The 27,388-nt window shown below is 42.2% G+C and overlaps 1 long non-coding RNA gene across 1 annotated transcript; it reads right to left on the minus strand.

The window, feature by feature from the left end:
• Positions 1–223: 223 nt before the first annotated feature.
• LOC147418656 (uncharacterized) lies at positions 224–11,458 on the minus strand. The gene is made up of 2 exons (XR_015187084.1): positions 11,254–11,458; positions 224–1,048 (listed from the first exon to the last, which is right to left on the minus strand). It is a non-coding gene; the product is annotated as an uncharacterized LOC147418656 (long non-coding RNA).
• Positions 11,459–27,388: the final 15,930 nt, after the last annotated feature.

Genomic DNA, 27,388 nt, shown 5'->3' on the forward strand with positions numbered 1-27,388 from the left:
GCAAACTCAGCCATAATGAAGCCTAGCACTAAGGGAAGAAGCATAAACCATCTAGATATTCAGTCATTAGATAAATAAAAAATGAGAGATCTTTTGAAGCAGTCCTTTTTCTGTGTGTTTTCTTTTCATTCAAACAACCCTTTAAGCATGTATATTGTCAGCTAGACAAGTTCTTTTCTAGAACATAGACAAGTTCCTAGTCATGAAAGATTCACACAAAGGCTCCTCAAACTGTACAGCCTATGATTACTGCTACAAGCAACGAGTGTTTCAAAACTGAATTGATCTTTCTCAAAGAAAATTGATCCAAAAGCCTTTCCTTATATGTAAGGTAGTTCCTCCATGTATACCAAAAATTTGAGAACTTTATGTATCAACATAGTACTCCATGTGTCAACATTGTACTTCATGCATCAGTCGTGCCAAAATTTGAGAACTCTATAAACTCAAGGCATACTTTCCTAGCCACATGCTTGATTCGACTTTGGTGTTCAGCATTCCCATATGCTTGCTGCTGAAAACTTCACTGGTAGACAACCTAATCTTAACAAGTAAGGGCTGCTGCCAATAACTACAATAGGTGTCACCTTCACAAATCTCAAATCACAAGAACATATCATCATCATTATCACGTTTGCAGAGCTGCTCTAGCTTTGTGGTGTTGGGAGATGCCAGCTTTTCCACACAAATGGCACACTTGGCTACCGTACCATCCTCAAACTTCAACCTAAACAGCACGGTACCATCATCTGTACACACCAAGAACTTGCATTCTTCTGATGTAAAGAAGTCATTCGTGGATGAGATTGCAGATTTGTTCCTTTCCTGAGACAATCTCACTAGTGAAACCATAAAGTCTCCTCAGCTTTGGATAATCTGTCAACAACGAGGTGTCGATCATGTCTTCCAACCTCCCCCTGTGGCGCACCCAAAACTTGTCAAATTCAAAGGGTACAAAGTGTTGCCACCAGCCCTCCATGGCAAACTCGCCCCCCTTTTGAAAGGACTCAAGGGCATCCACATCCAGCAGCTTGCTGTCTCGAAGGAACTTGAGAGTTGCATTCATGGGAATAGGTTCAAAAAAGACTAGTGTGTCAGCATGATCACCAAACATTGGAATTTGTGTCTCTATACAATAGTCAAGATGGCATTTCTAGCACCTTTGACCTTAATAGGTTTTCCATAGTAGAAAAAATCAACCGTAACCTTGGCAAGAACATCCAAAAGCCACTTTCTCGTGTCATAGTCGAAGGGAGGGCCTCTCAATCCATTAAATAGTCCAAAGAGGGCAGAGTAATGACGATCACTGTCACCAGGAGGTGTATTTTTCCTGTTGCCTTCCGTAAATAAGTATTAGATATATTTATTTTATTTTTACTTGTTTGTCCCAAAACCCTTGAAAAGGTGCAAGTGGACATTGCATGGCCAGTGTGAAATGGCTACAGCCAAATGGGTTTCTCACATCGGGGATTTGGGTCGGTCAGACAGGGACTGCCCAGGCTAGTTAGCACTGAATTCTGATGAGTATGGAAGCTCGTGTGCGCCAAACTGGAATTTGGGCCACTAGTCAAGTCACTGCAACTTTATAAGTTGAAAGGGGCCAGTAAATTAACCCACATTGTAGATGTTGGTCAAATGGTAGTCTTCAATGATGGTCAGGAGACCATAGGGACGCCATGGAAGCATCTCCTAAAATTTAGGGAACTGCTATTTTTGACCGGAAAATGTGTTCGCGTCATTAGCTCTAGAATGACAAGGGGAACATTTTATTGCTCTGCTGCCAAGTCAATTGATGCACCAATTGAGATATTTTTAGCAGGGAAAGCCCAAACTCGGAAACTGGGCGACGTGTCAGCCTGTGAGCGATTCTGCCACTCTGGGAGGCAAAAACGAGCTGCATATCAACAAAGGGGGCGCCATTTTCAGCCTCAGGTGGATTGTAGCAGGTATAGAAGCTATGGAATGCTTACCTTGCCCTCTATGCACAGTATGGTGACGGGAGTGATGCCCCGCACGCTACATACTGCTCTCTTTCTCCCATGCGTACAGTATGTTATGCCCCACTAGTGGGCTTCTCATTTGACCTATGTACAGTTCTGGGGGTTTATGCACGTTTGCCAAGGCAAGAGCCTTCTGAACAGGAACCGGATTAGCTAATTGCTAATCCCCCACAGGTACGCACAGTTCCATCACGAAAGATTGCGAGTTTGGAGAGTTTTCTCGCGTGAAAACTCGTCCAATTCACAGGGGAACTGTCCCATTGCGTGCGGGAGCCCTTGGGACACGCGTAGGCGTGTTCGCTCCGCTAAAAACGATCCGAAACAGGGAATTACAGCCTGCTGTGTTTTTCTGCAGGTTTAGGGTTTCGCACCTAAACTGCAAGGGAACATCGGGGGAGCCTCATGAGAGCCTTGGGATGCGTGTACAGGCTTTTGGGCTCCCGACAGTGAAAAACAGAGAATTACAGCCCGCTGAATTTCTGTGACAGCTCACCAGAAAGCTTCCAGATATCGAGGGAATCCATCCTAGACAGGTGTTTTTTACCTACAGGGGTTTTTGCGCCGTTATGCTGTCGAAATCCGGTCGAAAACCTGCGTTTTCAGCCCTCGCCAGGTTTGGACAGCTTTGTGAAAGCTTGTGCTAAGTGGTCGGATCGTCTACCTTAATTTGAATAAAGAAATACCGAAAGGGGTGCCAGTCTTTGGGGCCTACAGGGTGTCGGTCTCCTGTGCGCAGTGACATTCTAGTCGCTGGACACAACTGTGTTCTCTTCCCTTCTCAGTGCTCTGTGTAAAGTTAACAAGTAATTGATAGTACCGCCCTCTACGTTGTATAGGCCGGTTATATGGTTCCATCGACGGGATAGTCACTTTTTCTTCAAAAAGTGCAGCGTGGATTGTTGTGGGTGAAAGCAACACAGAGCTTGTCGATATGGCAGAGAAGAGAGACCAAGTACCTGAAGAGGGATCTTCCTCACATGGCACAGAGAAAATTCCTTCAACTCTTCAAGAAGAGGACAGGTTGTTTAGAACTCAACTGCGTTGTTGCATGGACATGTTTCAGCAGTTGGCTAACAACCCAAGGATGCAGGAATTCTTACAGGCTCCGACACAGGGTTTTCAGCCTCCTACACAGGGCATGACTGAGCCGTTGCAGGAAAAGGAGATTTCCAATGCGCAGAGGACGCATGATGCTTGAGGGAAAGCCCATGTGGTTGAGCAACTAGCGGTGTCCAATGATCCAAAGCAACTTGCTTTAGCTGGACAAGAACCGTTTGTGAATGGTCAAGGGAGCAATGAACACGCTATGCGTCAGACCCTTCCATTACCTAATACTTATCCTGGTTATTTTGGAGGTGGTTCAGTGTTTCAAGCTATGGCTAGACCTTCCACAGGTTATATGCCAGGGAATGTGTTCGGGACAATGCAAACAGGCATGGGTAACCCTATGTACGCGAACATGGGTGTCCAACCAGGTTTTCAGGGTGCCTATGGCCAGTTTCGAGTGCCTGGAACACAATTTGGTATGGCTTGTTTTTCGCAGCCATACGTACAAAATGCAGATATGACAGGGAAAACTGTTGATGCGAGTGCTGGAATGAACACTCATGGAGCACCACTGTTACAGGCACCTGTTTATGATAATGTGGCTCCTTTGAGTCAGCCTAAGGATTACAAGGAAGGTGGGCAGGGAGTGAAGTTTGAAACTTTCAGAGGAACTAAGGACCAATTAAAGGCTTTGACCTTTATACAGCAGTTCGATGCAGCTTATGCTGGAGGCAACTTCACGGAATCTTCAAAGATACGCAAGGCTGCCACTTTCTTGAAAGGGAATGCGCTCCAATGGTGGACCGCATTGTTGAACCAGGGTCAAGCCCCAACAACGTGGGTCCAATTCAAACAACTTTTTGCGCCTACATGGTTGACAAACACTTTTGAAGTGGATGTGATGACAGAATGGCACGAGTTGAATGCTAAACAGTGTACGAATTTGGAAGAGTACAATAAACAGTTTTGGGCCGCACTGTTGCCAGTCACCTCTTACAGGTTTGTGCCATTGTCAAAACAGATTGAGAAGTACTATTGCGGATTGCCCAAGAAAATTAGGGACTACTACACAAAGACTACTGTCATGAATATGTTTCGGTTGATAGAGAATGCAAGAGTGGCCAGCAATCTGTCGAAGGGAAATTCCGATGGATTTAATAGCCACAAGAAAGGGTCCCAGGGCAAACAGTTTTCAGCCAAGGGCAATGTTGCAGCAAAGCCTTCTGAGCCTCCCACAAAGAAGCCCCCCACTGAAGAAGGTGATACGTCCAAGAAGCAGTTTAAGTCTTCTTCGGGACGAGGACAAGGACAAAAAAGGCATTTTTCTGGCAAAACTTTTGAAGAACGGAAAGCTCTTAGGGAGGCCAAGAAATGCTACATTTGTGAACAGGAAGGACATTTTGCAAATGAATGCCCACAGAAGAAGTCACAGGATAAGGATGACAAGTCAGACCATAAAGGGAAGAAGCCAAAGCCAAGTGCAGGACTTGTTCCAGATTTGGTTGGAGACCAGCCAAACACAGATGCCACGGAGCTGTGCAGAGCTTGGGGCAAAGTTAGAGACCAGACAGTGCTGGTTTTCTTTGATCCAGGAGCCCGTGCAAATTTCATATCACCGGAATTGGCATCAAAGTTGGGCATTCGTGCAGAGGAGATGGGTATGACAGGGGAAGCAGGTTTGGCATGCCCAGGTCATTCAGAGCCCGTTACTCCCATTTTGGGAAAGCTTCGTCTGCACATTCAGAGCTATGTGGATGCGGAAGAATTTCATATTATGACGCTTGAGGGCTGTGATGTGTTATTGGGTATCCCATGGTGTTACAGGTTGCATGCTATGGTGGATACTTACAACAAAAAGATTATCCTTGTACATAGAGGAAAGACTCATGTCCTTGATGTAAAGCTTAAAGGCGAGTCTGTTCCAGTTGTTTCTGCTTTTGCTATTTCAGCTGTAATAAAGAATCATCTTTCTGCGTACTTGATCTTTGCAAAAGAAGTACCTCAAGTTGTATCTAATTTGTCTACCTTAGATAAAGACAGGTCAACTTTTTTGAGTGGTTTCAGTGACTGTTTTTCGGACTCTTTGCCAGGGGAGTTACCTCCTGAGAGACCTGAGGATCATACTGTAGATCTTGTGCCAGGTTCTAGTCCACCGAATAGACCACCATACAGGGTTAGTGCAGCCCAGCAGAAAGAGATTATGGGTCAGGTCAACGAGCTTTTAGAGAAGGGGCTGATTCAGCCCAGTTCATCCCCTTTTTGTTCGCCTGTACTCTTAGTGCAGAAGAAGGATGGTTCATGGCGCATGTGCATTGACTATCGCGCCTTGAATAAAAATACCATCAAGAACAGGTTCCCCATACCGAGGATAGATGACATTCTTGATCGGCTTGAGGGAGCGTCATTGTTTACAAGAATAGACCTAAAGAGCGGGTATCATCAGATACGCATTAGGCCAGAAGATGCCCATAAGACTGCGTTCAGGACAACATTTGGTCTCTATGAGTTTCTTGTCATGCCATTTGGTCTCACAAATGCTCCTGCCACGTTTAATAGAATGATGGACATAATTTTTAGACCACATAGAAACTTCGTGGGTACCTTCTTTGATGACATGATTGTCTATTCCAAGTCTGAAGAGGAGCATAGGGATCACTTGACTGCAGTTTTCAATGAGTTACGTAAGAACAGGCTACTCATTAATGCGAAGAAGAGTGAATTCTTTTTGCAAGAAATTCACTTCCTTGGGCACATTGTTTCAAAGGATGGGGTACGCATGGATCCCGCTAAAGTGGAAGCAATTTGGTCATGGCCAGACTTGAAGTCCGTACATGACATTCGAAGCTTTCTAGGCTTATGTTCCTACTACAGGAGGTTCATCCGAAATTTTGCTAAGATTGCTTCTCCACTCCATGCACTGCAAGGAAAAGGAGTTACTTTCAAGTGGACAGCCAAGGAAATTTTAGCGTTCAAACACTTGAAACAGAAGCTGACTTCAGATCCGGTAATCATTTTGCCAGATCTTTCCAAACCTTTTGTGGTTCAATGTGATGCGTGTGGCCATAGTCTTGGTGCAGTTCTAATGCAGAATGGCCGAGTAGTCGCATATGAGAGTAGAATTCTTTTGAAGATTGAAAGAAACTTGCAAGTCTATGAGAAAGAATTGCTGGCAGTAATTCATGCTCTCACTAGTTGGAAACACTATTTGCTAGGGGCTGATTTTGTTGTCCAAACGGATCATCAAACCTTGCGATATTTTCTTACACAGACGAAGTTGTCTGAGAAGCACATGCGATGGGCAAACATCTTGTCAATGTTCCATTTTCAGATTGTGCATGTGCAAGGGAAAAAGAACGTGGTGGCTGATGCGTTGTCACGAAAGCCCCAAATTTCAGCAGTGTCAATTCCGTACCATTGTGAACTAGACGAAATGAAGACACAATATGCTGAAGATTCAAATTTTGCAAGGATCTATGACCAGCTTGTTGATGGGCAACATCATGAGCACTATATGCTTAAGAATGACTTTCTCATGATGCATGGAAAGTTATGCGTTACTAAACAGTTATGGCCAAAGATTTTGATGGAAAGTCATGCTCCACCTTATGCTGGGCATCGTGGAATTGATGCGACAGTGAAAGGGGTTGAGGCATTCTTCTATTGGCCAGCTTTGCGTCAAGATGTTGACACATTTGTAAGATCGTGCTTAGTATGCCAAAAAGTCAAATTTGACAGACAAAAGCAACCGGGATTGTTGCAGCCATTGCCGATCCCTGATAGGCCATGGGAAAGTATAGCAATGGACTTTATCTTTGATCTTCCAAGGACGCAAACAGGAAATGATGGGATTTGGACTATCATTTGTAGGTTCAGTAAGCAGGCCCATTTCATTTCTGTTAGGAAGAAGATAAAGCCAGAACACATGGTCAAGATATTCATGAGCAATATCTTTAAATATCATGGGATGCCTAAGTCAATTGTCAGTGACAGGGATCCACGTATGATGAGTCTTTTCTGGAAGGCATTGTTTGAGAACATGGGCACTACGCTCAAGTTCTCTTCTTCGTTTCATCCGCAAACTGATGGACAGTCAGAAGAGGCAAATTCTACTGTCTTGGACCTGCTCAAATGTTATGTGTCAGAGCACAAGGCAACTTGGGAACACCATCTCCCATTGGTTGAATATGCTTACAATAACACTGTGCATACATCAACAGGTAAGGCACCATTTGAGATAGTGGAAGGAGGAAAGAAAGTCCCACCCATTTTGCAGACTAAGGACAAGATATTTGAGGCAGACAAGTATGTGCAAGATATGGATGAAACATACAGGAAGATAAAGATTGCTCTTGAGAAGACTCAGGCTAAGCAAAAGAAAGCTGCTGATCGTCACCGTCGTGAACTTGTATTTTCACTTGGTGATTGGGTACTTTTGCGCTTTGAAAAGACCAGGTTAAGGAAAAGGAAAGGCAAGGAACGCTTGTTTCCTAAGCTCAGTATGCGATATTATGGTCCTTTTCAGATTTCAGAAAAGATCAGCGATGTAGCTTACAGGTTAAAGCTACCAGAAGGCTGGAAAATACATAATGCTTTTCATGTCAGCCTTCTAAGGCCCTTTGTTGGTGATGTGCCAGAGAATATGCTTGATGAGGAACAACCCGAAGTGGAAGAATTGGATGAAATCCTTGTTCCTGAACAGATATTGGCACATAAAGAAAGAAAGGTTAGAGGAAAAGTTGCAAGACGCTATTTGGTGAAGTTCAAGAACTATCCATCATTAGATGCCAAATGGATGGAAGAGTCTGAATTGCTTGATTCACCTCAGCTATTGCAATTGTATCTTGAAGCCTTTCAAATGGAACCCACAGTGACTTGATGTAACCTTTTTGGAGCAAGGCAAGGGCATGGTTCATGATGCTCAAGAGAGTAGTTAAGCAATTGTATCTACTCTTTCCATACAGAATTTAGCTAGAGAAGTTTGTGCTCAAGAGTACACTAGAAGACTTCTATGCTTGATATATGTGTCGTAGCCAGGTTGGTGGGATTGTTTAATCGTCCAACGCTACATTTCCGGAAGCATGTATATCTTGGATTCCCATCATAGAATATATGTGATATCAGGAGATATCTGCATGTATTATTGGCATGCAAGCGAGGTCGCTTGCAATATTTCAAGGGTAGGGTGTGTCACCAGGAGGTGTATTTTTCCTGTTGCCTTCCGTAAATAAGTATTAGATATATTTATTTTATTTTTACTTGTTTGTCCCAAAACCCTTGAAAAGGTGCAAGTGGACATTGCATGGCCAGTGTGAAATGGCTGCAGCCAAATGGGTTTCTCACATCAGGGATTTAGGTCGGTCAGACAGGGACTGCCCGGGCCAGTTAGCACTGAATTCTGATGAGTATGGAAGCTCGTGTGCGCCTAGCACTGAATTCTGATGAGTATGGAAGCTCGTGTGCGCCAAACTGGAATTTGGGCCACTAGTCAAGTCACTGCAACTTTATAAGTTGAAAGGGGCCAGTAAATTAACCCACATTGTAGATGTTGGTCAAATGGTAGTCTTCAATGATGGTCAGGAGACCGATAGGGACGCCATGGAAGCATCTCCTAAAATTTAGGGAACTGCTATTTTTGACCGGAAAATGTGTTCGCGTCATTAGCTCTGGAATGACAAGGGGAACATTTTATTGCTCTGCTACCAAGTCAACTGACGCACCAGTTGAGATATTTTTAGCAGAGAAAGCCCAAACTCGGAAACTGGGCGACGTGTCAGCCTGTGAGCGATTCTGCCACTCTGGGAGGCAAAAACGAGCTGCATATCAACAAAGGGGGCGCCATTTTCAGCCTCAGGTGGATTGTAGCAGGTACAGAAGCTATGGAATGCTTACCTTGCCCTCTATGCACAGTATGGTGACGGGAGTGATGCCCCGCACGCTACATACTGCTCTCTTTCTCCCCTGCGTACAGTATGTTATGCCCCACTAGTGGGCTTCTCATTTGACCTATGTACAGTTCTGGGGGTTTATGCGTGTTTGCCAAGGCAAGAGCCTTCTGAACAGGAACCGGATTAGCTAATTGCTAATCCCCCACAGGTACGCACAGTTCCATCACGAAAGATTGCGAGTTTGGAGAGTTTTCTCGCGTGAAAACTCGTCCAATTCACAGGGGAACTGTCCCATTGCGTGCGGGAGCCCTTGGGACACGCGTAGACGTGTTCGCTCCGCTAAAAACGATCCGAAACAGGGAATTACAGCCTGCTGTGTTTTTCTGCAGGTTTAGGGTTTCGCACCTAAACTGCAAGGGAACATCGGGGGAGCCTCATGAGAGCCTTGGGATGCGTGTACAGGCTTTTGGGCTCCCGGCAGTGAAAAACAGAGAATTACAGCCCGCTGAATTTCTGTGACAGCTCACCAGAAAGCTTCCAGATATCGAGGGAATCCATCCTAGACAGGTGTTTTTGACCTACAGGGGTTTTTGCGCCGTTATGCTGTCGAAATCCGGTCGAAAACCTGCGTTTTCAGCCCTCGCCAGGTTTGGACAGCTTTGTGAAAGCTTGTGCTAAGTGGTCGGATCGTCTACCTTAATTTGAATAAAGAAATACCGAAAGGGGTGCCAGTCTTTGGGGCCTACAGGGTGTCGGTCTCCTGTGCGCAGTGACATTCTAGTTGCTGGACACAACTGTGTTCTCTTCCCTTCTCAGTGCTCTGTGTAAAGTTAACAAGTAATTGATAGTACCGCCCTCTACGTTGTATAGGCCGGTTATAATCACCTATAACATTAAGCATGTTCACAAAAAGTTTTAGACATTTTCCCACTATGATTCCCGTTATTCATATCATACATATACATGCATTCATAGATGTATGCATGCATTCATTCATGTGCATACAAATGCAGCATACATCCATGCATGCATTCACACACACACGTACACACAAGTGCACACACCCCCACTCACAGGCATACTCGTGCTCACATACACTCCCATCCGCTAAGGCATGTACACGTGTGCTTGCACACACACAAATGTAGACATATGCACATACATAGACACGTACATATATGCACACATACACACATAAAGACAAAGATACACACAAATGTAGACATATGCACGTACATAGACACATACCTACATGTATATATACACACATTAAGCTTTTGCAGGCAAGGCATAGCATACCTAGCTAGGTGGGGTGGGGGCAGAGGGATGCCAGAGGGGCCTGCTCCCCATTGCACCTAGCTAGGTATGTTGAGCCTTGTCTACAGAACTAATGATGTACATGGGAAAGGAGGGACTTACGGGGGAGCTTACAACCAACCTTTTTCCAGCTGCTTCGGCAATATGAAGCAAGGCAATATCTTATATGCCTCATCACACCTAAACTTCTTGCTTATATGTAGTCAATGGTATGCTTCTTTTCAGGTGTGGAAATCAGATTCTCAGATTCATAGCGGTCAATCAGCTTTTCCAAAGTGAAGCGTCTATTTCTGCTTGCTTCCGATCTTCTTCTGCTTTTTTCTGAGCGCATCTCTCTCTTTCTTCTTCTTCCAGTTCTCTCAATCTTTCCTTCTTCCCCGGGTCTGCCAGGTCCTCTTCATCATCACCATCATCCTTCTCCTCTTCGTAAGCATGTGTATCCACAATCTGACCATCAATGGAAATCTGTTCGTCAATCACCTCACACTTTCCCGCCTTATATGCAGCAATGGCTTCCCTAAAGTCCACATAACTTTGCCAGTGCAACAAGAAAAGGTGTGAGCTGAGGAAGCACGTTATCTCCCTCATCCATTACCAATTGGCCCTCATGCATGTGCACCATGAACCGGGCCACTGAAACGCCTTGGACCTGCTGGTGCACTGGATACGTGGCTGGGGTATCATCGACCCAAACAATCCGTTTTAGATTTTGTTGCACCTTTGCCAAATCCTTCGATTGCGCGGTCTCAGAGCTGGAGTAATTGACTTTCGGTGAATCGCCTGTCCATGACACGGACGATGAATTCTCTCTGTGGATCAATTCGTTCCATAACAAACTGGGCGTGGATCGGAGAAGGGCCATGGTGAGGAGGAAGGCATCGAGACCTGGCCTTTTCCACACTAAATGGTGAAAAATATCCCGATACATTATGTTGCGGCACTGCCTGATCAGAGAGAGAGAGAGAGAGAGAGAGAGAGAGAGAGAGAGAGAGAGAATAGCTTACAGAGAATTGCCTGAGACCGAGAGCGACCGGGGAGAGTTTGCTGCTGTCGGCTTTTTAAGTGCCCGCTGTTTTTACTGCAACAAGCATGGCTCCAAAGAAACGTTGAAATGTGTACAACATTTCATAGGCACCATGCCTATATCTTTCTGCAAGCAGGCAGTGCCAACAAATTAGAAATCTAAGAATAGTTCAGGGTACGTGTGTGTGGTTGAGGGAAGGTCTAGGAGACACATTAAATGTGAATTTATAAGTTGGAGAGAGAGAGAGAGAGGGAGAGAGAGGGGCTCTCAGAGTTATCAAAGAGAGGTGAGACTCCTTCGACGTGTTCATTTTTTAAGGTTGCAGAGCCCTTCTAGCCCACTTTTAACCTGCTAGAAAAGGGCTGAAATTTTGGCACCTTGCTACTATCATGTCCGGCCTTAAGAGATGCAGTAGTAATGTCCGGTTCCATGCCCGAGATTGGAGCAGTCACTGCTTTTCATGTGAACACGAGGAGATACAAGCAGACATGAAGTAGACATGAGAGGCCACCACTCAGACCCATATCCTTTGGCATCTCGATTTCATCACACCTGGAGTGATCTCCTATCGCCGCCGTCGGAATTGTATTTAAATCCCTCATGGGTCTGTTGTAGGCAGTCGATTTTGGAATAGAAAGCGTGTCTTTTAATCTCTCTCTCTCTCTCTCTCTCTCTCTCTCTCTCTCTCTCTCTCTCTCTCTCTCTCTCTTAAGAGTCACAGCGCTTAAGTGTTTGCATTCAGTTTTTGGGAATTCGACATCAAATTGGTGGAGATGACGGGCAACAAAACAAATTTTTTTCAGCCCTACAGTCGCCTCAATCTCTGATTTTCCAGCCCCTTCGAATTCAACACATCAGGCCTCTACTGCTCTTTAATTACCTTCTTCTTCCATTCATGCGCTTCAGGGATGTTCTTTTGATTGAGTGCTTCTTTTATTACTTCTCCTTCTGCTCTGCGTTCTCAACCCTCTTTCACTATTCTCATGGCAACTGATTTTCTCCCAGAAGATCTTATGGAGACCCAACATGCGACTTCTTCCTCTACAGACCAGATGCTTCACCATCTCATTCAGCAATGGCAACAAAGTAATCAAGGCCTTTTGTCCATCCTCGTGAACCAACAATTGCAACATCAACAAATCATGGCTCATACGATCGTTAAGAAGGATACTCGTGTTGGACCAAAAGCCTTCTCGGGCTTGCAAAGTGAGGATGTATTATCCTGACTGTAGCATGGTTGGGATAATTCTCAGAAGACGAATGAAATCGGCATGGTTCTCGAGGGATTGGTAGCCACTTGGTTTGTTCAGCAAGATTCACACATGCACATTCATACATATCTAGTATTATTTGCATACAAGGTGTTCAATGTAGTCTCAAGAAGCTTCTTCTCTTACAGTTTAAGAGTTGATGAAGTAGATGATGTGGCTTTGGCTACATGGCTCTTTCAAGGGATCTTGTAGGTTTCATATCAATTGCATATTGGTAGTAAAATTTAGATGGTCACTTGTTTCTGAAGGGGCTATTCTAATAAGTGTTTCAGAATTTAGAGATAGTCTCACATGTTAGATATCCATTTTAGAGATCGCATACACACTACACCTATGGTCATAGATATGATCGGTAAATGAAATGGATGTGGGTTTTAAGCTATTCTTGGATGCTTGACTTTTGTCTAAATTGAGTACCGGTGATCACATACATGGCTACACCTATGGTCATAAATATGATCAAAAAATGGGTTACATCCTTGAATGCTTGGCCTTGATTTAAAACTAAAAAAGAAAGTAAATTCAAGATTTATAATTTTAGTGGCCAAGTATGACCTTATCAAAGTTCTAACTTCTAAAGAAGAAGTTTGTGTCTAATGGTGTATATATGCTTACATTGCAAAATGCGAAGTCTGCATCCTCATTTGTGCAAACATCTTAAAACCACCCATGGTATTTTCGTTGCAAAATTCCATGTGTGCACCTGCATTTATGCACAATGCCCATTGGTTCCTATATATAACTAGAGGCAGTGGGCATATCCAAGTAGCAAGAAGAGATGGGCAGGTGGTGTTTGAGGAGGAGGTGCATGAGTGTTCATTTCCATTAAAATTATAGGTAACCAAGGGATGGAATGGATAAACTTGTTAATGATCTTTTTTAATATTAATAAGATCAATGCTCTTTTTTAATGTTAACCAGATCACTGATAAATTACATGCAGGTGGTGTTTGATAGATTAATGCTCTTTTTTAATGTTAACCGGCTGGTTCAATTTGGGATGCATGTAGAAATGTGGGATATATTAATGCTCTTTTTTTATATCAATTAGTTGGTTTAATTTGGGATACATGTAAAATATGGGACCATATGTCGAAGGTGTGTTAGTGTCTTCGATGTATTCATGGAAAGTTGATCGCACTATAGCAAGTGCTTCATTTTCTGTATAGATGTAATTGTTATTTATGGTCTTCGACATTTTACACATAGGTTTTTTGTCTTTGGCTTAATTTGCTACATTATTTTTTGGGTTTTGAAGATTGGAAGGTGAATCATGTTGATATAGTAATGGGTGTGAAGCCTTCAAGAGTTGATGCTATTTTGAGTCATCATAATGTGATGCCAAAATGTGTTTTGAAGATTGGAAGGTGAATCATGCTGATACAGTAATGGGAGCAAAGTCTTCAAGAGTTGATGCTATTTTGAGTCATCATAATGTGATGCCAAAATATGTTTGAGGATCGAGGGGTACTTTTTTTCTCGTTGCTATTATTAACACCATGTCATTGTATGTGTTGAGTCATTGCTTTTTCATTGCAAAATCCGTTTTCACTATATGCTTGTATTTTCATGTCATTTGGTAATTTTTATCAAGGAATATTTTATATATTTTAATTAGCATGTGAATTTTCCATTAGAATGAGATCTTTGAGGACTCAACATTGGTATAGAAAGTTGAATGGGCATGTATATATTATAAATAGTAAGAGATTGAGTGGATCTTATTGTTGCATATGTAGCAAGCGCCAGTTGATCTCTTTTATTTTATGTTATTCCAAAAACAGCCTTGCTATTTAATGAGGCATTTGCAAGGGATTTGGGATAATTTTGCCTCACAAAAGCCTCGCTAAATAGTGAGGCTTTTGCGATGCTTTGGCCTCGCTATATAGCGAGGCTTTTGTGAGGAATTTGCAGTGCTTCCTTTGGGAGTCTTACTAGCGAGGGGTATAGGGAGGCTTAGTAGCAAGGGGTATACGAAGGATATTGCTAGCTCTCAACCCTCGCTATAAGCCTCCCCATAGTGTTCAAATGTTGTAGTGTGATTGTCATGTAACATTCTTACTTAATATCCATTATAATTGTTGATTCCTTTGATAACAACATTTCTCTTTTAACTTAATATCTCTTTTTTTATAGTATCGGAAATTTGGTGCACTATGGTCATGTGGACGTCACTTTTGAGTGGAGAAGATAGACAAGAAATGGACAACATTTGATTATAGTGTAAAGGCTAGATTTGAACAAGATCTAGAGAGCATGTCAAGCTTAAATGATGAAGGTACTCTAAATAAAAATCTTGTATACTTTGGTACTATCCAAGAGATAATCAAGGTTGGGTTTAGAAAATTTGACATGTTCATATTTGATGTGATTGTGGTGTGAAGGCTAGCTTTGAACAAGATCTAGAGAGCATGTTAAGCTTAAACGATGACGTACTCTAAATAGAAAACTTGAATACTTTGGTACTATCCAAGACATAATCAAGGTTGGGTTTAGAAAATTCAACATGTTCATATTTGTTGTGAGGTGGTTTAAGGTGGTGACTCAAGGACAACAATCAACCATATGAAGAGACAAAAGTGGATTGATTCAAGTGCACTCCACAAAGGTATGGACAAACCAAAGGGACAAATTTTTATTACCTAAAATTTGTGAGAAAATTATCTCAAGAGATCCAAGGTGGCTATTTGTAATCAAAGTTTCTCCACGTAAAAGACAAATCGTTGAAGGCATGGAAATAAAGGAAGTACTTGATGAACCTACACTCCCTAACAATGGGAGTGGCTTTGTTCAAGGACATGATGGCATGAATGATGATGAGCAATCGTATGAAGAACCATAAGAAGAACAATAATCGTTTAAAGAACTACATGAAGGAATCTTGATTGAGTTACAAGAACTAGTGATTGGACTAAAAAATGATGAGGGACACCCTATGAAGTAGAGATGGAAGATGAGTTAAATATAGAAGATGATCTAGAAATGGACCGACCATGAACTAGAAGGTGACTTTGATAACAATAAAGGCTTTCCAATAAATGATGAAGATGGAGAGATATTTTTTGAAATTGATCTTTTTGGGATAAGATATCTTAATGAGGATTAGATAATTGATGATGAGCTATGATTTTTTGGGGGGACTCTAAACTCTAAATGAAGTGTCTTTTAATTTTTCCTTATGAATGATTTATGAAGTAATTTCATATTGGGGTTCTCATTTGTGAATCTCTTATGGTACCATTTAATATTTCACTATAACTCTGACTCACACTTCTTAACTTCAGATTTGGTACCTAGAAAGTTCATTAATACTTGTTTATTTTCCTTTGATTGAGTGCATCTTCCTTCTCCTCTTACAATATGCATACACAATTACTACTAGAGTTAACCATATGAAGGCCTTGAATGCTAAAAATTGTGTGAGAAAGTAAGAAATTTTGGCAACCGTTGTTGTCAAGTTATACCACCATCTCCCTTCAATATTCTGCCTAATTAATGGTAATAGCTTGTATTCGTGTAATGGAGGATCTTCTGCCTTTAGTAAAGTGGGTATGTTAATGTTAACTTTGATGTATGTAGCTTATAACATTAAAGGTCCACTCAAATCTTAATGTATGTAGTATCTTGGATGTTGGAGGATCATGAATTTCTCTTCTTCTATTGTGCACCTGTTTTAAGTTGAGTCTCAATTAAAGCTAATGGGCTCTCTTGTAGTGGGTTGTGGTATTTCCTTCTTGCAATATTTTCACATGAATGATTCATGAAGAAAATTCATACTAGGGTTCTCAGTGTTTTTACATCATATGTACTTTATGCAATTCATCATCTTTATGTCGCCTGCCACTATTGGCCTTTTCTATTCTAGAGGATCATGAATTTCTCTTCTTCTATTTTGCACCTATCTTAAGCTGAGTCTCAATTGAAGATAATTGGTTCTTTGGTAGTGGTTGTGGTCTTTCCTTCTTGAAATTTTTTCCCATGAATGATTTATGAAGCAAGTTCATAGTAGGGTTCTCAATGTTCTTTACATCATATGTACTTTGTACAATTCGTCATCTTTATGTCACCTATGACTTTTAGATTTTTCCTTGTCATACTACTAGAGACATCTTTTTGCTTACCATACTACTGCTCAAACCTATATGTCGATCTATATATGTGTCTGGTGAGGAGAGGCAGCTCTTGTCCACCAACACCCAAATCAGCTGCAAGATCTTTGATCTAAATGCACTCAATCATAGCTCTAAAAGCTGCATTGTACTCAGCTTCACAACTAGAAGTGGCCACAGTAGGCTGCTTCTTGCTTAACCATGATATATATGAGCTACCAAGCATGAAGTGAAAACCACTAGTGGACATGCCTGTGTCGTAACAACCAAGCCCAGTCAGAATCTGAAAAATCATACAAATGTGGTGGCAATATATTCCTTTTGGGATAAAACAATCCAAGGTGTCTAGTGCCACTCAAGTAGCAAAAGATCTGCCTAATAACTTGCCAATGCTTTGATCTTGGGCAATGCATAAACCTGCTCATCTGTGAGACTGTAAAATGAATATCTTGCCTTGTAATGCATACAAAAATAAGGCAACCAACAGCTGCTGATAGAGAGTAACATCAAAGTAGTCTTTAGCATCTTGAAGACTAAGTTCTAAACCTATTTCCACATGAGTAGCAACAAGTTTGCAATCCTCAAGACCGAATCTATGCAGTAATGTCTCAATGTACTTTGTTTGAGACAAATCATAACCTCCATGACATTACTTAAACTGAATGCTAATGATGCAAGAGGCCCAAATCTGACATCTCAAAAGTTGAATGTAATTCAGCCTTAAAATCAGCAACATGCATGTCATTTGGACCAATGAATATCATGTCATCCACATAAAGAACAAGGATAAGAAGTACATTATCTGCATGCTTGACATACAAAGTTCTCCCTGCTGAACTATTGCAAAAACCATGTGTAGTCAAATATGCATGGATCTTCTCATACCAAGCACGAGGTGCTTGCTTTAAACCATATAATTACTTCTTTAACGTGCACACTTTGTTTTCTTGCCCTTTTTGAACAAAAGCACGAGGCTGCATTACATACACTTCCTCGTGCAAATCAACATTCAAAAATGCAATCTTAACGTCCAATTGATGTACATCTAACCATGATTTGCTGCCAATGCACAAATAAGTGGGAGAAAAAGTCTCTTCAAAGTCAATGCCCTTTTCTTGAGCATACCCTTTTGTAACAAGCCTAGCCTTATAATGATCAACACTACCATCAGGCTTACATTTCAGCTTATAAACCCACTTTTTGCCAATTACCTTCTTGCCAACAGGAAAATCACATAATGACCAAGTCCCATTCTTCACAATAGCATCATACTCAGCTTGCATAGCAGCCATCCAATTTTTTGAATTTTGTGCCTCATTAAATATAACAAACTCTTCTTCATCACACATAATTGAAACAGCCAATGCATAATAATCTGAAACATATGATGCATGCTGAGAACCATAACGAGTACGACTAGACAAAGGTGCATCCAATTTACTGTGACACAAAGTTTGCACCACCCATTTAGGCATCGTCCTAGAGTCCTCAATTTCTATTCTCTCATCATGAAGTGCATCATCGATATCAACATCATTAATGGGCTAATTTGTGGAATCACCTGCATAGGCTACAAACGTGCCTCATGTGGTACTACATAGGATGGACCACCAAAGAATCATGGCAATTACAAAGTATCATACAAGTCCTGTGAGCGTACATTTGTCTCCTTGATACATGAAAGCAAAGACTGCACAACATCTTCCATAAATACTACATCTCGAGTGACTGAGGTACGTTTAGTATGTGGATGATATAAGCTGTAGCCCTTACTTTCACAGAACTATATCTAGTGAAAATGCATTTTGCAGCCTTGTCATCCAATTGCTTGTGAAGTTACTATGGCACAAGAACATAACCTAAGCAACCGAAAACACACAAATGAGCAACAAATGGCTTTTTGTCATGCCAAGCCTCATATGTAGTGATAGACTACAATGCTTGGTGGGACACTTGTTTAGTACGTAGGTAGCACACATGACAACCTCAAGCCAAAATGCATGTGGTAAAGCTTGACTTTTGACCATACATCGGGTTATTCCACAATTGTATCACCAGAATTGAGATCATGAACTATACATTTGTCATCCATAAATTACTAGGCCACACCTAATAAGTGTAGAAAATGATAACAAATTTTTCTTGATCCCAGGAACATACAAAGGCATCTCTCAAAAAGCACTACCATTTGTATCAATAAGCACAACGGTAGCCACTCCTTTCACTAGATACAAGGAGTTATCTGTACATGTGGCAATATTCCATATAGGGTCATACTCACAACGTTGGACACATACAACATGTAAAGAGTACTACTCTTCACACAACAGGCTATCACCAAGGAACCTTTGTAGATCTTCCAAGAGTGGTCTCCAAACACGCTAGTATTGCCAGCATCATCCAACTATCTAGTACTGATGAAGCTCTTGGTGAATGTAGAAACATGTCCCACATTCTTGAGAAGAAACGAAGAAACATTTTGGAACCATAATTGCACATCTCCAATGCCAACAATCTCACAAGATTGATTATTGCCTAGTCACACATAACCCTTACATGCATCATCATAGACTGGAAACCACTCCCAATGGGAAGTTATATGGAAAGATGCACCCAAGTCAATGATCCAATCATTGACATCATTCCCATCTAAAGCAATCAGAAGTGATGGGTCCTGAACTGAAGTAAAAAGGGTATCCCCATCCTTATCAACGCATGCTACATTAATCTCAATCGATCTTTATATTAGAGCCTTTAGAACCTTGGCCCACTTCCTTGTCTTTGCCTTTTTTAGCTTTCCACTTGGGACAATCTTTCTTCATATGTCCCTTTTTATGATACCAATAGTACTCAATGTCCTTTTTGCCAGGACCATGCAATTTGTTACGAGACTTGGATATCTCACGAGATTTACCTTTAGCATTAGATTTGCCTCTAACAACTAAAGTAGTGCTACCTTTTGTTGGCTATGAATTATTTCTGTTCACTTCTTTAGTTAGCAAGTTGTCCTCCACCATTTGGCACTTGTGAGAATAGTAGCAGGTGTAGAATTATTGAGAGCTATATAAAAAGTTTCCCAGCTCTCTAGCAATGTAACCAGCAAAAACATGGCCTTGATAGAGTCAACAAACTTCATACCCTGCGTTGACAATTGGTAGAATGGTGTTGAACTCATTGAGATGATTAGACATTGGCATGCCCTCTTTCATCTTCAAACCAACTAGCTTCTTCAACCAATAGACCTGTGAAGCTGCAATTTGCTTCTCATAGAGGCCACATAACTTCTGCCATACAACATAGCTTGTAGTCTCCTTAGCAACATTGAAGTAGACACTTTCAGTAAGAGTTAGCATAATGGTCGAACAAGCCAACTCATTGAGTTCCACCGATGTTTCCAAAATGATTCATGTCCTCTGGTTTAACTCCTTTGAACTTGATAGGCTTTGTCTATTTCCTTTGTACCAAAACGTGCGAGATCTATTGCTTCCAAAATGGGAAGTTAGAGCCATCCATCTTCTTAATGTTGTACAAAGTTGTCTCAAAACTAGACACCATGAGCCTTCACAACTCATAGAAGATGGAAAAACTTAGCTACTACTGATGTCTGACCAACTGGTAGAACTTTAATAGAATTTTAGCAAGTAAACTAGTCCTCTAAACAGGTCCCAAAACTTAGCACCAAGTGTCAAGTGTGTGTGGGAAAATTTTGGCTGAGTTTTGTCAGTATAGGAGTACTAAAAAAACCACCAAAACACCGCAAAACTGCACTGTAATCTCATAGAAAACCACTAATAGGATACCATGCACAATGCATAAGCATCAACAAACAGATGTATGTAATCCACTCATTGACCATGCCACAAATCCATACATGGATCGAGCTTTAGAAAAGGGGTTATCGAGGGATCGCTCTAGTACCTAATCCACCGCATTGGTGCACTTCTACTTCGACAAGCAGGTAGCTTCACAAAACCTCACACTACGACCCTCACAAAAGCAACATTTAAATCTCCAACTGTTTGTTTATACATCCCACAATTTCCATACATAGGGCAATCCACAAGCTAGTATGCACACTAGCAATGCCCAAAACTTGCAATAATGTAAAACTGCATTGTCATAAGAATACAATAACCTATAATTGTCTACAAAATGTATCTATGACCAGAGGCCTCCCTTGCAACCTATTTTCCTCTAAGAAAAGAACTTGCTACAAAAAAATGCAGAAAACAGGGGTGCGGCTGAACATTACAAAAATGCCTGTGTAAACATTGTGCTCACGGGGTTCACTACATGTAAACCATCTATACAAAGTGCGTTCAAAGGGTATTTATAAAACCCCTTATCTGTGAATCTTGAACTAATAACAACCCCTCTTTCTTTATGAACTTACGGGTTTTTTTTTCAAAGTGCAATTAAAAAACCCCTTATTTAAATATATGTATGTAAATTTACCCAAAAATTTTGAATTAAAAAACCCCTCCTGTTGGACTGTCATGGTATACTTACATACATAGAGGTGGACCCCCCGAGACATTGTGGGACCCAAACGGAGACTGAAACAATAAAAAATGCCAATTTTGAGAGTACCAAAGACCTATGATCATATCTATAGCACTCGATGCTTTCTCTGTGCTCACAAAATCTCTCCTCGATTTCTGAAAGGGACCCGGCACACTGTCAACTGCCTCCCACCGACTCTGATACCAATTGAAGAGCACACAAGCAAGGATGGAGGCACAAGAGAGAAGGAGAAGTGTGAGTAAGAAAGTGGGAGAGGCACATAGACAATGGTGGACTCCTTATCAAAATGGTGATAGGGTTTGTGAGTCCTTAATACTTAACCTAGAAAGAATAGTGTCTGACCGCCCAACCTCATATGGGCGGGCACATTGGGCTTCACACCCCAACAAAAAGGATGATGGGTATTCCACGCAAGAACAGACCCCGATTGGATCTCCCATTTTAAGAAACCAATGGCCCATATGGGTTCCACACTTCATTTCTCTCTAAGTTCTTGAAGCTCTAGCCTCTCCATTCCATCTTTAAGCCTCAAGGATCAAGCTCCCTCCACTCCATCCTCAAGGCTAAATCTCTCTTCACTTCATCCTCTCCACTCCATCTTTCAAGCTCTCTCCATTTCAACATCTCGATTCTCCTCTCTATCTTCTATGTTTCAACTTCCAAGCTCAACTCTTCATCCTCCTAAGTGCGCCACTCCAAGCTCGACTCTTCATCCTCTCAATTCTCAATCTCATCCTCACTTGAGTCTTTTCATAATGACTAAAGAGAAGCATGAATCTTTTGAGTTGCATGTTATACATGTGGTGAAGGATACCAAGAAGTTCAACTCCCACCATCATTGGACATGCAAGTATTGCGGCAAGAAATACACAAGTGGCTCTATTAGGCTTCTCCAACAGCAAGTTGCCGCATGCAAGGAGATCCCCCAAAGCATCACCGATGATATCCTTCAAAGATGAGAGGAGCCGCAAGTAGTAGAGCACAAGGTCGAGCAGAGCCACCTGGATACGATGAAGACTCCATCATCACCTCTACTTCCACTTTGGCATCCGGCCCTTCTATCTTTGGTTCAACTAAAAGGCAAGAGTCAAGCAACAACAAGGAAGACATGTCTCTCTCACCAAAGGGTTGCTCGCGCCATTATTGAATGCAATCTCTCTTTCAATGTGGAGCAATGAAAGAAAATGGAAAAGTCCATTGCAAACGTGGGTCCATGTGAGGATTGGAAGGGTGTGTCCTACATTGCCATGCAGACCACCCAGATTGATGATGAAGAGCAGAAGAGATTCCTTGACCTGATTCGAGCCACATGAACAAAATATGGGTGCTCTATCCTCTCCAATGGACAGAGCGATAAGAAGAAACGAGGCATCATCAATATCCTTGTCTCTTGTCCACTTGGCACCTACTTCTTGTTGCGAGCCGTAGAAACTGGAAAGAGGGGGAGGAAAGTGATGGGAGCCTTCATGTACCACCACATTTGGCAAGCAATTATCGAGGTGAAAATGCTTTGCCTTTAAATTTTAGGCTATGCAATCTCTTTCATGCATATGCCCATAGTAATTCACTAATTCTGTCATGTATGAATCATGATGTATCATGTAGGTCAGAAAGGAAAATGTGGTGCAAGCCGTTACCGACAATGCATCCAACTGTGGCTGCATGGGCTGCTCTCGAGGACAAGTTTCCCACCATCGTGTGGACACTATCATTGTCTTGACTTGCTCATGGAGGATGTGGGCAAGCTCAAGCGGGTGAAGAAGGTGAGACCCAACAAGCTACATCCATTGTCACCTTCACAGTGAAGGTGAAGGTGGTTGCTATGTTTTGTGAGCATAGCTCCAACGAGCTAAAGAAGCCATCACCAACATGCTTCACCTACATGTGGCTCATTCTGGAGCCTTTATGAGGTGAAATTGGCTCTTCCCCAAATAGTCATTTCCACCTTATGGAATGACTAGGATGAGCACGACACCGAAGAGACCAAAGCGATGTAATGCTTTTGTCTATGCAAAGAATTTTGAAAGTCAATTTGGGCGATTGTCATTGTGATGACTCCCTTTTATAGGGTGTTGTGCATGGCCGATTGTGAGGGGTCCACAATGGGCTACTTATTAGTGAACTTCAGAGCCGCACTGGTGGAGTTAGGGGCCTTGCACCGTCATCACAGATACCTAGTATGCAGAGATCATGGTGATTGCTGAGAGGAGGTGGACTTGGATGCACAAACCTATCCACGGATTTGCAGCATTGGTGTATCCCGCCTACAAGTCAGCGGCCATTGCCAGCAAAAGGGAGCTCCTTGGCAGATAGAGATGATTACATGCTTTGAGTCTTGCTTGAGGAGGACCACACTAGTTTCCTAGAGCAGCTAGATTGTGAAATTGATAAGAGAGGAAAGACTGCATTTTGTATCTCCCACTTGCTAGAAGAGGGATTCACTTGTGATGCCTCTTTTCTGATGGGTGAATTTTGGCTATGCGCTTGACACTCTTCAGTCCATAGCCGTGAGGGTCCTAGCCCAGGATTTCTCTTTGGGTGCATGTGAGAGAAATTGGAGTGCCTATTCTCTCATTCACACAAAGCTCCGCAATCAACGTAGCATGCGCCAGTGTAGTTTACTACTGTGCTAACTCGCGCATGATGTAGGCCACTCTTAGTATGGGTTAATTTTTTAACTTTACTTTCTTCGTATTTAAATACATAAGTATAAATATTCCTCTTATTGTATTTTTATCACTGACGTTCTTGGAATGGGCATGTACAATTGCATGGTCAGAAATTAATATTTCTGAAATCGCAACAAATTGCTCATTTTGGTGTCCAATTGTCCTGGCTAGTGCTCCGGAAGCTTTTCACAAGGTTTAGGAAGACCAAACAGGGTTGTGCAGAGAATTTCAACACACTTTAATTTTATTACAGGTCTACAAAAGTGTGTTAAGCAGTGTGGTAAAGTGTGCTAAACAGTGTGGGAAAGTGTCCTAAGGTTGTGTATTTGGCCTGATAAAGATCTGGTACAGTGATGCTGTCAAAATTGGTCCATATAGATTTGCTCAAGTGTGTGTAAAGTTTCCTTACTATCAATAATAATTAAATACCAAAAAGGGGCACTAACCTTTGGGGCCAACAGGGGAATTGGAACAACTTGTGGGCTGTAAATTGGGCTTCTACATATGAAAATAATTAGGGTCAAGGACCTCCTTTGGCTCGGGGTAACTTTATGCACTGCAAATAACAACTAAACAGAAAGAGGTGCATGACACACAAGATGGGGAGTGGCGGAGATCCACATCTCTAACACACTTGCATGCACATATACGAGAGCAGATTATTAAAAGAAAGGTCTATGCATTGAGTTCCTCTCATGCTTCTGGAGGTGCCAAGGCAGTCCCATCCGTAATGAAGGCTATCGTCCTGTGTCCTAAAACCTACGCTTCGTCTCTTAGCTGTTTTTGTAGAGCTGTCCGAGCCAGCTATTCACACAATCTTCCAGTTCGCCTGTTGGTTTTGGAAACTTCTTTGATGACATGACCCTAATACAACTAGGTGCTTTTAAAGTGCCCGCAAGCAATAAAACTATCTTCCAAATGCCACTTTCAAAATAGGCCTTTGGCTGTGTTGGGTTAAAGGCCCGTGTGCCCGGCTGCCCGTTGTTTAGCCGCCCATGTACAGCCATTCATTTACTCATTCATAATAACTATACTCACAACTACACATTGTAGTGTGAGTACCGCCCCGCCACACACTGTGTCTATCTCCTTCTTCGTGCTGGCTCTCTGTGTGTGTGCTCTCCGATCCCAACAAGTGGTATCAGAGCTTGGTAGTGAGAGCATTGAGAGCTTCATCATCATTGTTGAGTGTGTTGAAACTTGATGCTGTTTCATCGCCGTTTTCGGTTTCGCGCACGCGCGCATTTCTAAAGAGCAGAAGGTTTTTCTGAGCTTGGCATTGGAAGGTTCAGCACTCCGCGAGTATTTTCTCTAGGCGTCCTGGGGTTTAACCCCCCTTTCGGAGCCATTCGTGCCATTAGAAATCCCATCCGAGCTACAGACTAGGAGCTGCGTTTTTCAGCTCTCTTTGGTAGTTTTCTGCTGCCAGAGCTTCCATAGCCATTACAGGTGCCACTGTTGTAGTGTCTTCCACTTACGTGAGCCCACAGCTCATTTGAGAGTGTGTAGCCTCTTCTTCGAGTGGCCTCATACACACAGATAGAGTGGGAGTTTGGCGACATTGTCTTCTTCGACTACAGGTACAGGTACAGGTACGGGTACAGGTTACAGATTACAGGGAGCTTTGGATACAGGTTTCTTCTGTGGTTACAAAACATGTATTTTGACTGTGGGACAGCCATGTATATGGTTGTGGTTTGAGTGGGAGCTTCTACTCTTCTGGGCAGTCTGTTTATGCGTGTTCTTGAACTATAGGTTTACATCATCTATGTATGTTGATGGATGTGGATATGGCAGTTTGACAGACACTCTTTATGCATGATATTGTGGAGATTTGGTTCACTTATACATAGAGCGGGTTTGCTCTTGCCTGCAGTGTTGCGGTTTGAGTACGGACAGGTACTTGGTTGACAGTAGAGATTGGACTTCGTTGAGCTTGTGCATTGGTTATATGCTCACTTGGATCCATTTATGCTCACGGATTTGTGTAAGCTTGGTCAGCTTATGTCTCTATTGTGGTTATTCAGACATGGAGTATGTTTATGTCTCTATGACAGCTCATTGTTGATGCATTTTGTGGCACGTTTGCCTAGGCCGGTTGAGTTACAGGTGTCACGGGTTTATGCATTTGTTTGTGGATTTCTACGTACGTTTTTTGACCATATTATGGGCTGATTTATACTCTATGCGTTTGCTCTTTGATTGAGCAGCAGGTGTTGTCAGATTTGCAACACTACTTTGTTGTGGCAGTTTGTTGGTTGGTTACAGGTTTCTCATTGTTGCATTCTTGTTGTAATGGGCACTAAAGAGGACACAGTTTTCAATATTGAGAAGTTGGATGGTGCTAACTTCTCATATTGGAAAGATCAGATTTGGGATGTCTTGGTGCAGAAGAAACAGATTCGACCTCTAAAGTTGCATGGAGTTAAGCCAGAGAACATGGAGAGGGATGATTGGGAGGAGTTGGATGAGATGTGCAGGTCTACCATTAGGCTTTCCCTTTCAAAGTCTGTTTATTACAATGTGAAAGATGCACAGGGTGGAGCTTATGAGCTATGGCAGCGGATTTGCGATATGTATGATAAGCATTCGGCTGCTTCTATGGTGTATTGGATTAAAAAGCTTATTGATTTGCGAATGGAGGAAGGTGCTTCCATGAATGCGCATTTGAATGAGTTCAATACAATTTTCAGCCAACTTGCTACGCAGAAAATTACGTTTGAGGACAATGTAAAAGCTATGTTTTTACTTGTCACCTTGCCTGAGTCATGGGACACATTTAGGACAGCCATAAGTAACTCGGTTCCTGCGGATGAGTTGACAAGTACTAATGTGGAGTCTAGTCTTCTCACGGAAGAGATTAATCGAAAGAATAATGCAGGTAGTAAGTCTTCTAGTGCAATGGTTGTCAGAGGCAGGACTATGGACAAGTATAAGTCCAACAGGGGTAAATCTAGAAGCAAGTCCCGTGCAGGCACAAGTAAAAAGGATGTGGAATGCTTTCATTGTGGTAGAAAAGGCCATTTCAAAAAGGATTGCTACAAGTGGAAAAGGGAAAATGGAGATGGTAAGAAGAAAGACCATGATGCTAAGGACAAGCCTAAATCCAATGTCAAGATTGAGGAGTTAAATGCAACACAGGGAGAGTGTAGCTCTCAAGATGACCATGTATGTGCTCCGACTAGTGCTACTAGTGAAGAGCTTGGTGATGTGTTGCTTGCATCCTATTTTGATGACGCTTTTCTTCTCACTCATGAGAGTAGTATGCCTATGGATTGGGTCATTGACAGTGGTGCTTCTTTTCACGTTACGCCTCATAGGTCGTGGTTTCATGACTATGATGCTTCGAGCACAGGTACTGTCAAGATTGCCGATGGGCGTTCTATGCAGATTCATGGCATTGGGGATATTCATTTGGCTATGCCAAACTCTACTACGTTTGTCTTGCAGCGTGTGCGTCATGTGCCGGCTCTTGCAAAAAGCTTGATTAGTGTGGGTCAGTTGGATTCACTTGGTTTCAATGTATCTTTTGGTGATGGAGG

Source organism: Adiantum capillus-veneris, chromosome 29, assembly GCF_014529385.1.
Source record: "Adiantum capillus-veneris isolate H3 chromosome 29, ASM1452938v2, whole genome shotgun sequence".
Lineage (NCBI taxonomy): Eukaryota > Viridiplantae > Streptophyta > Polypodiopsida > Polypodiales > Pteridaceae > Adiantum > Adiantum capillus-veneris.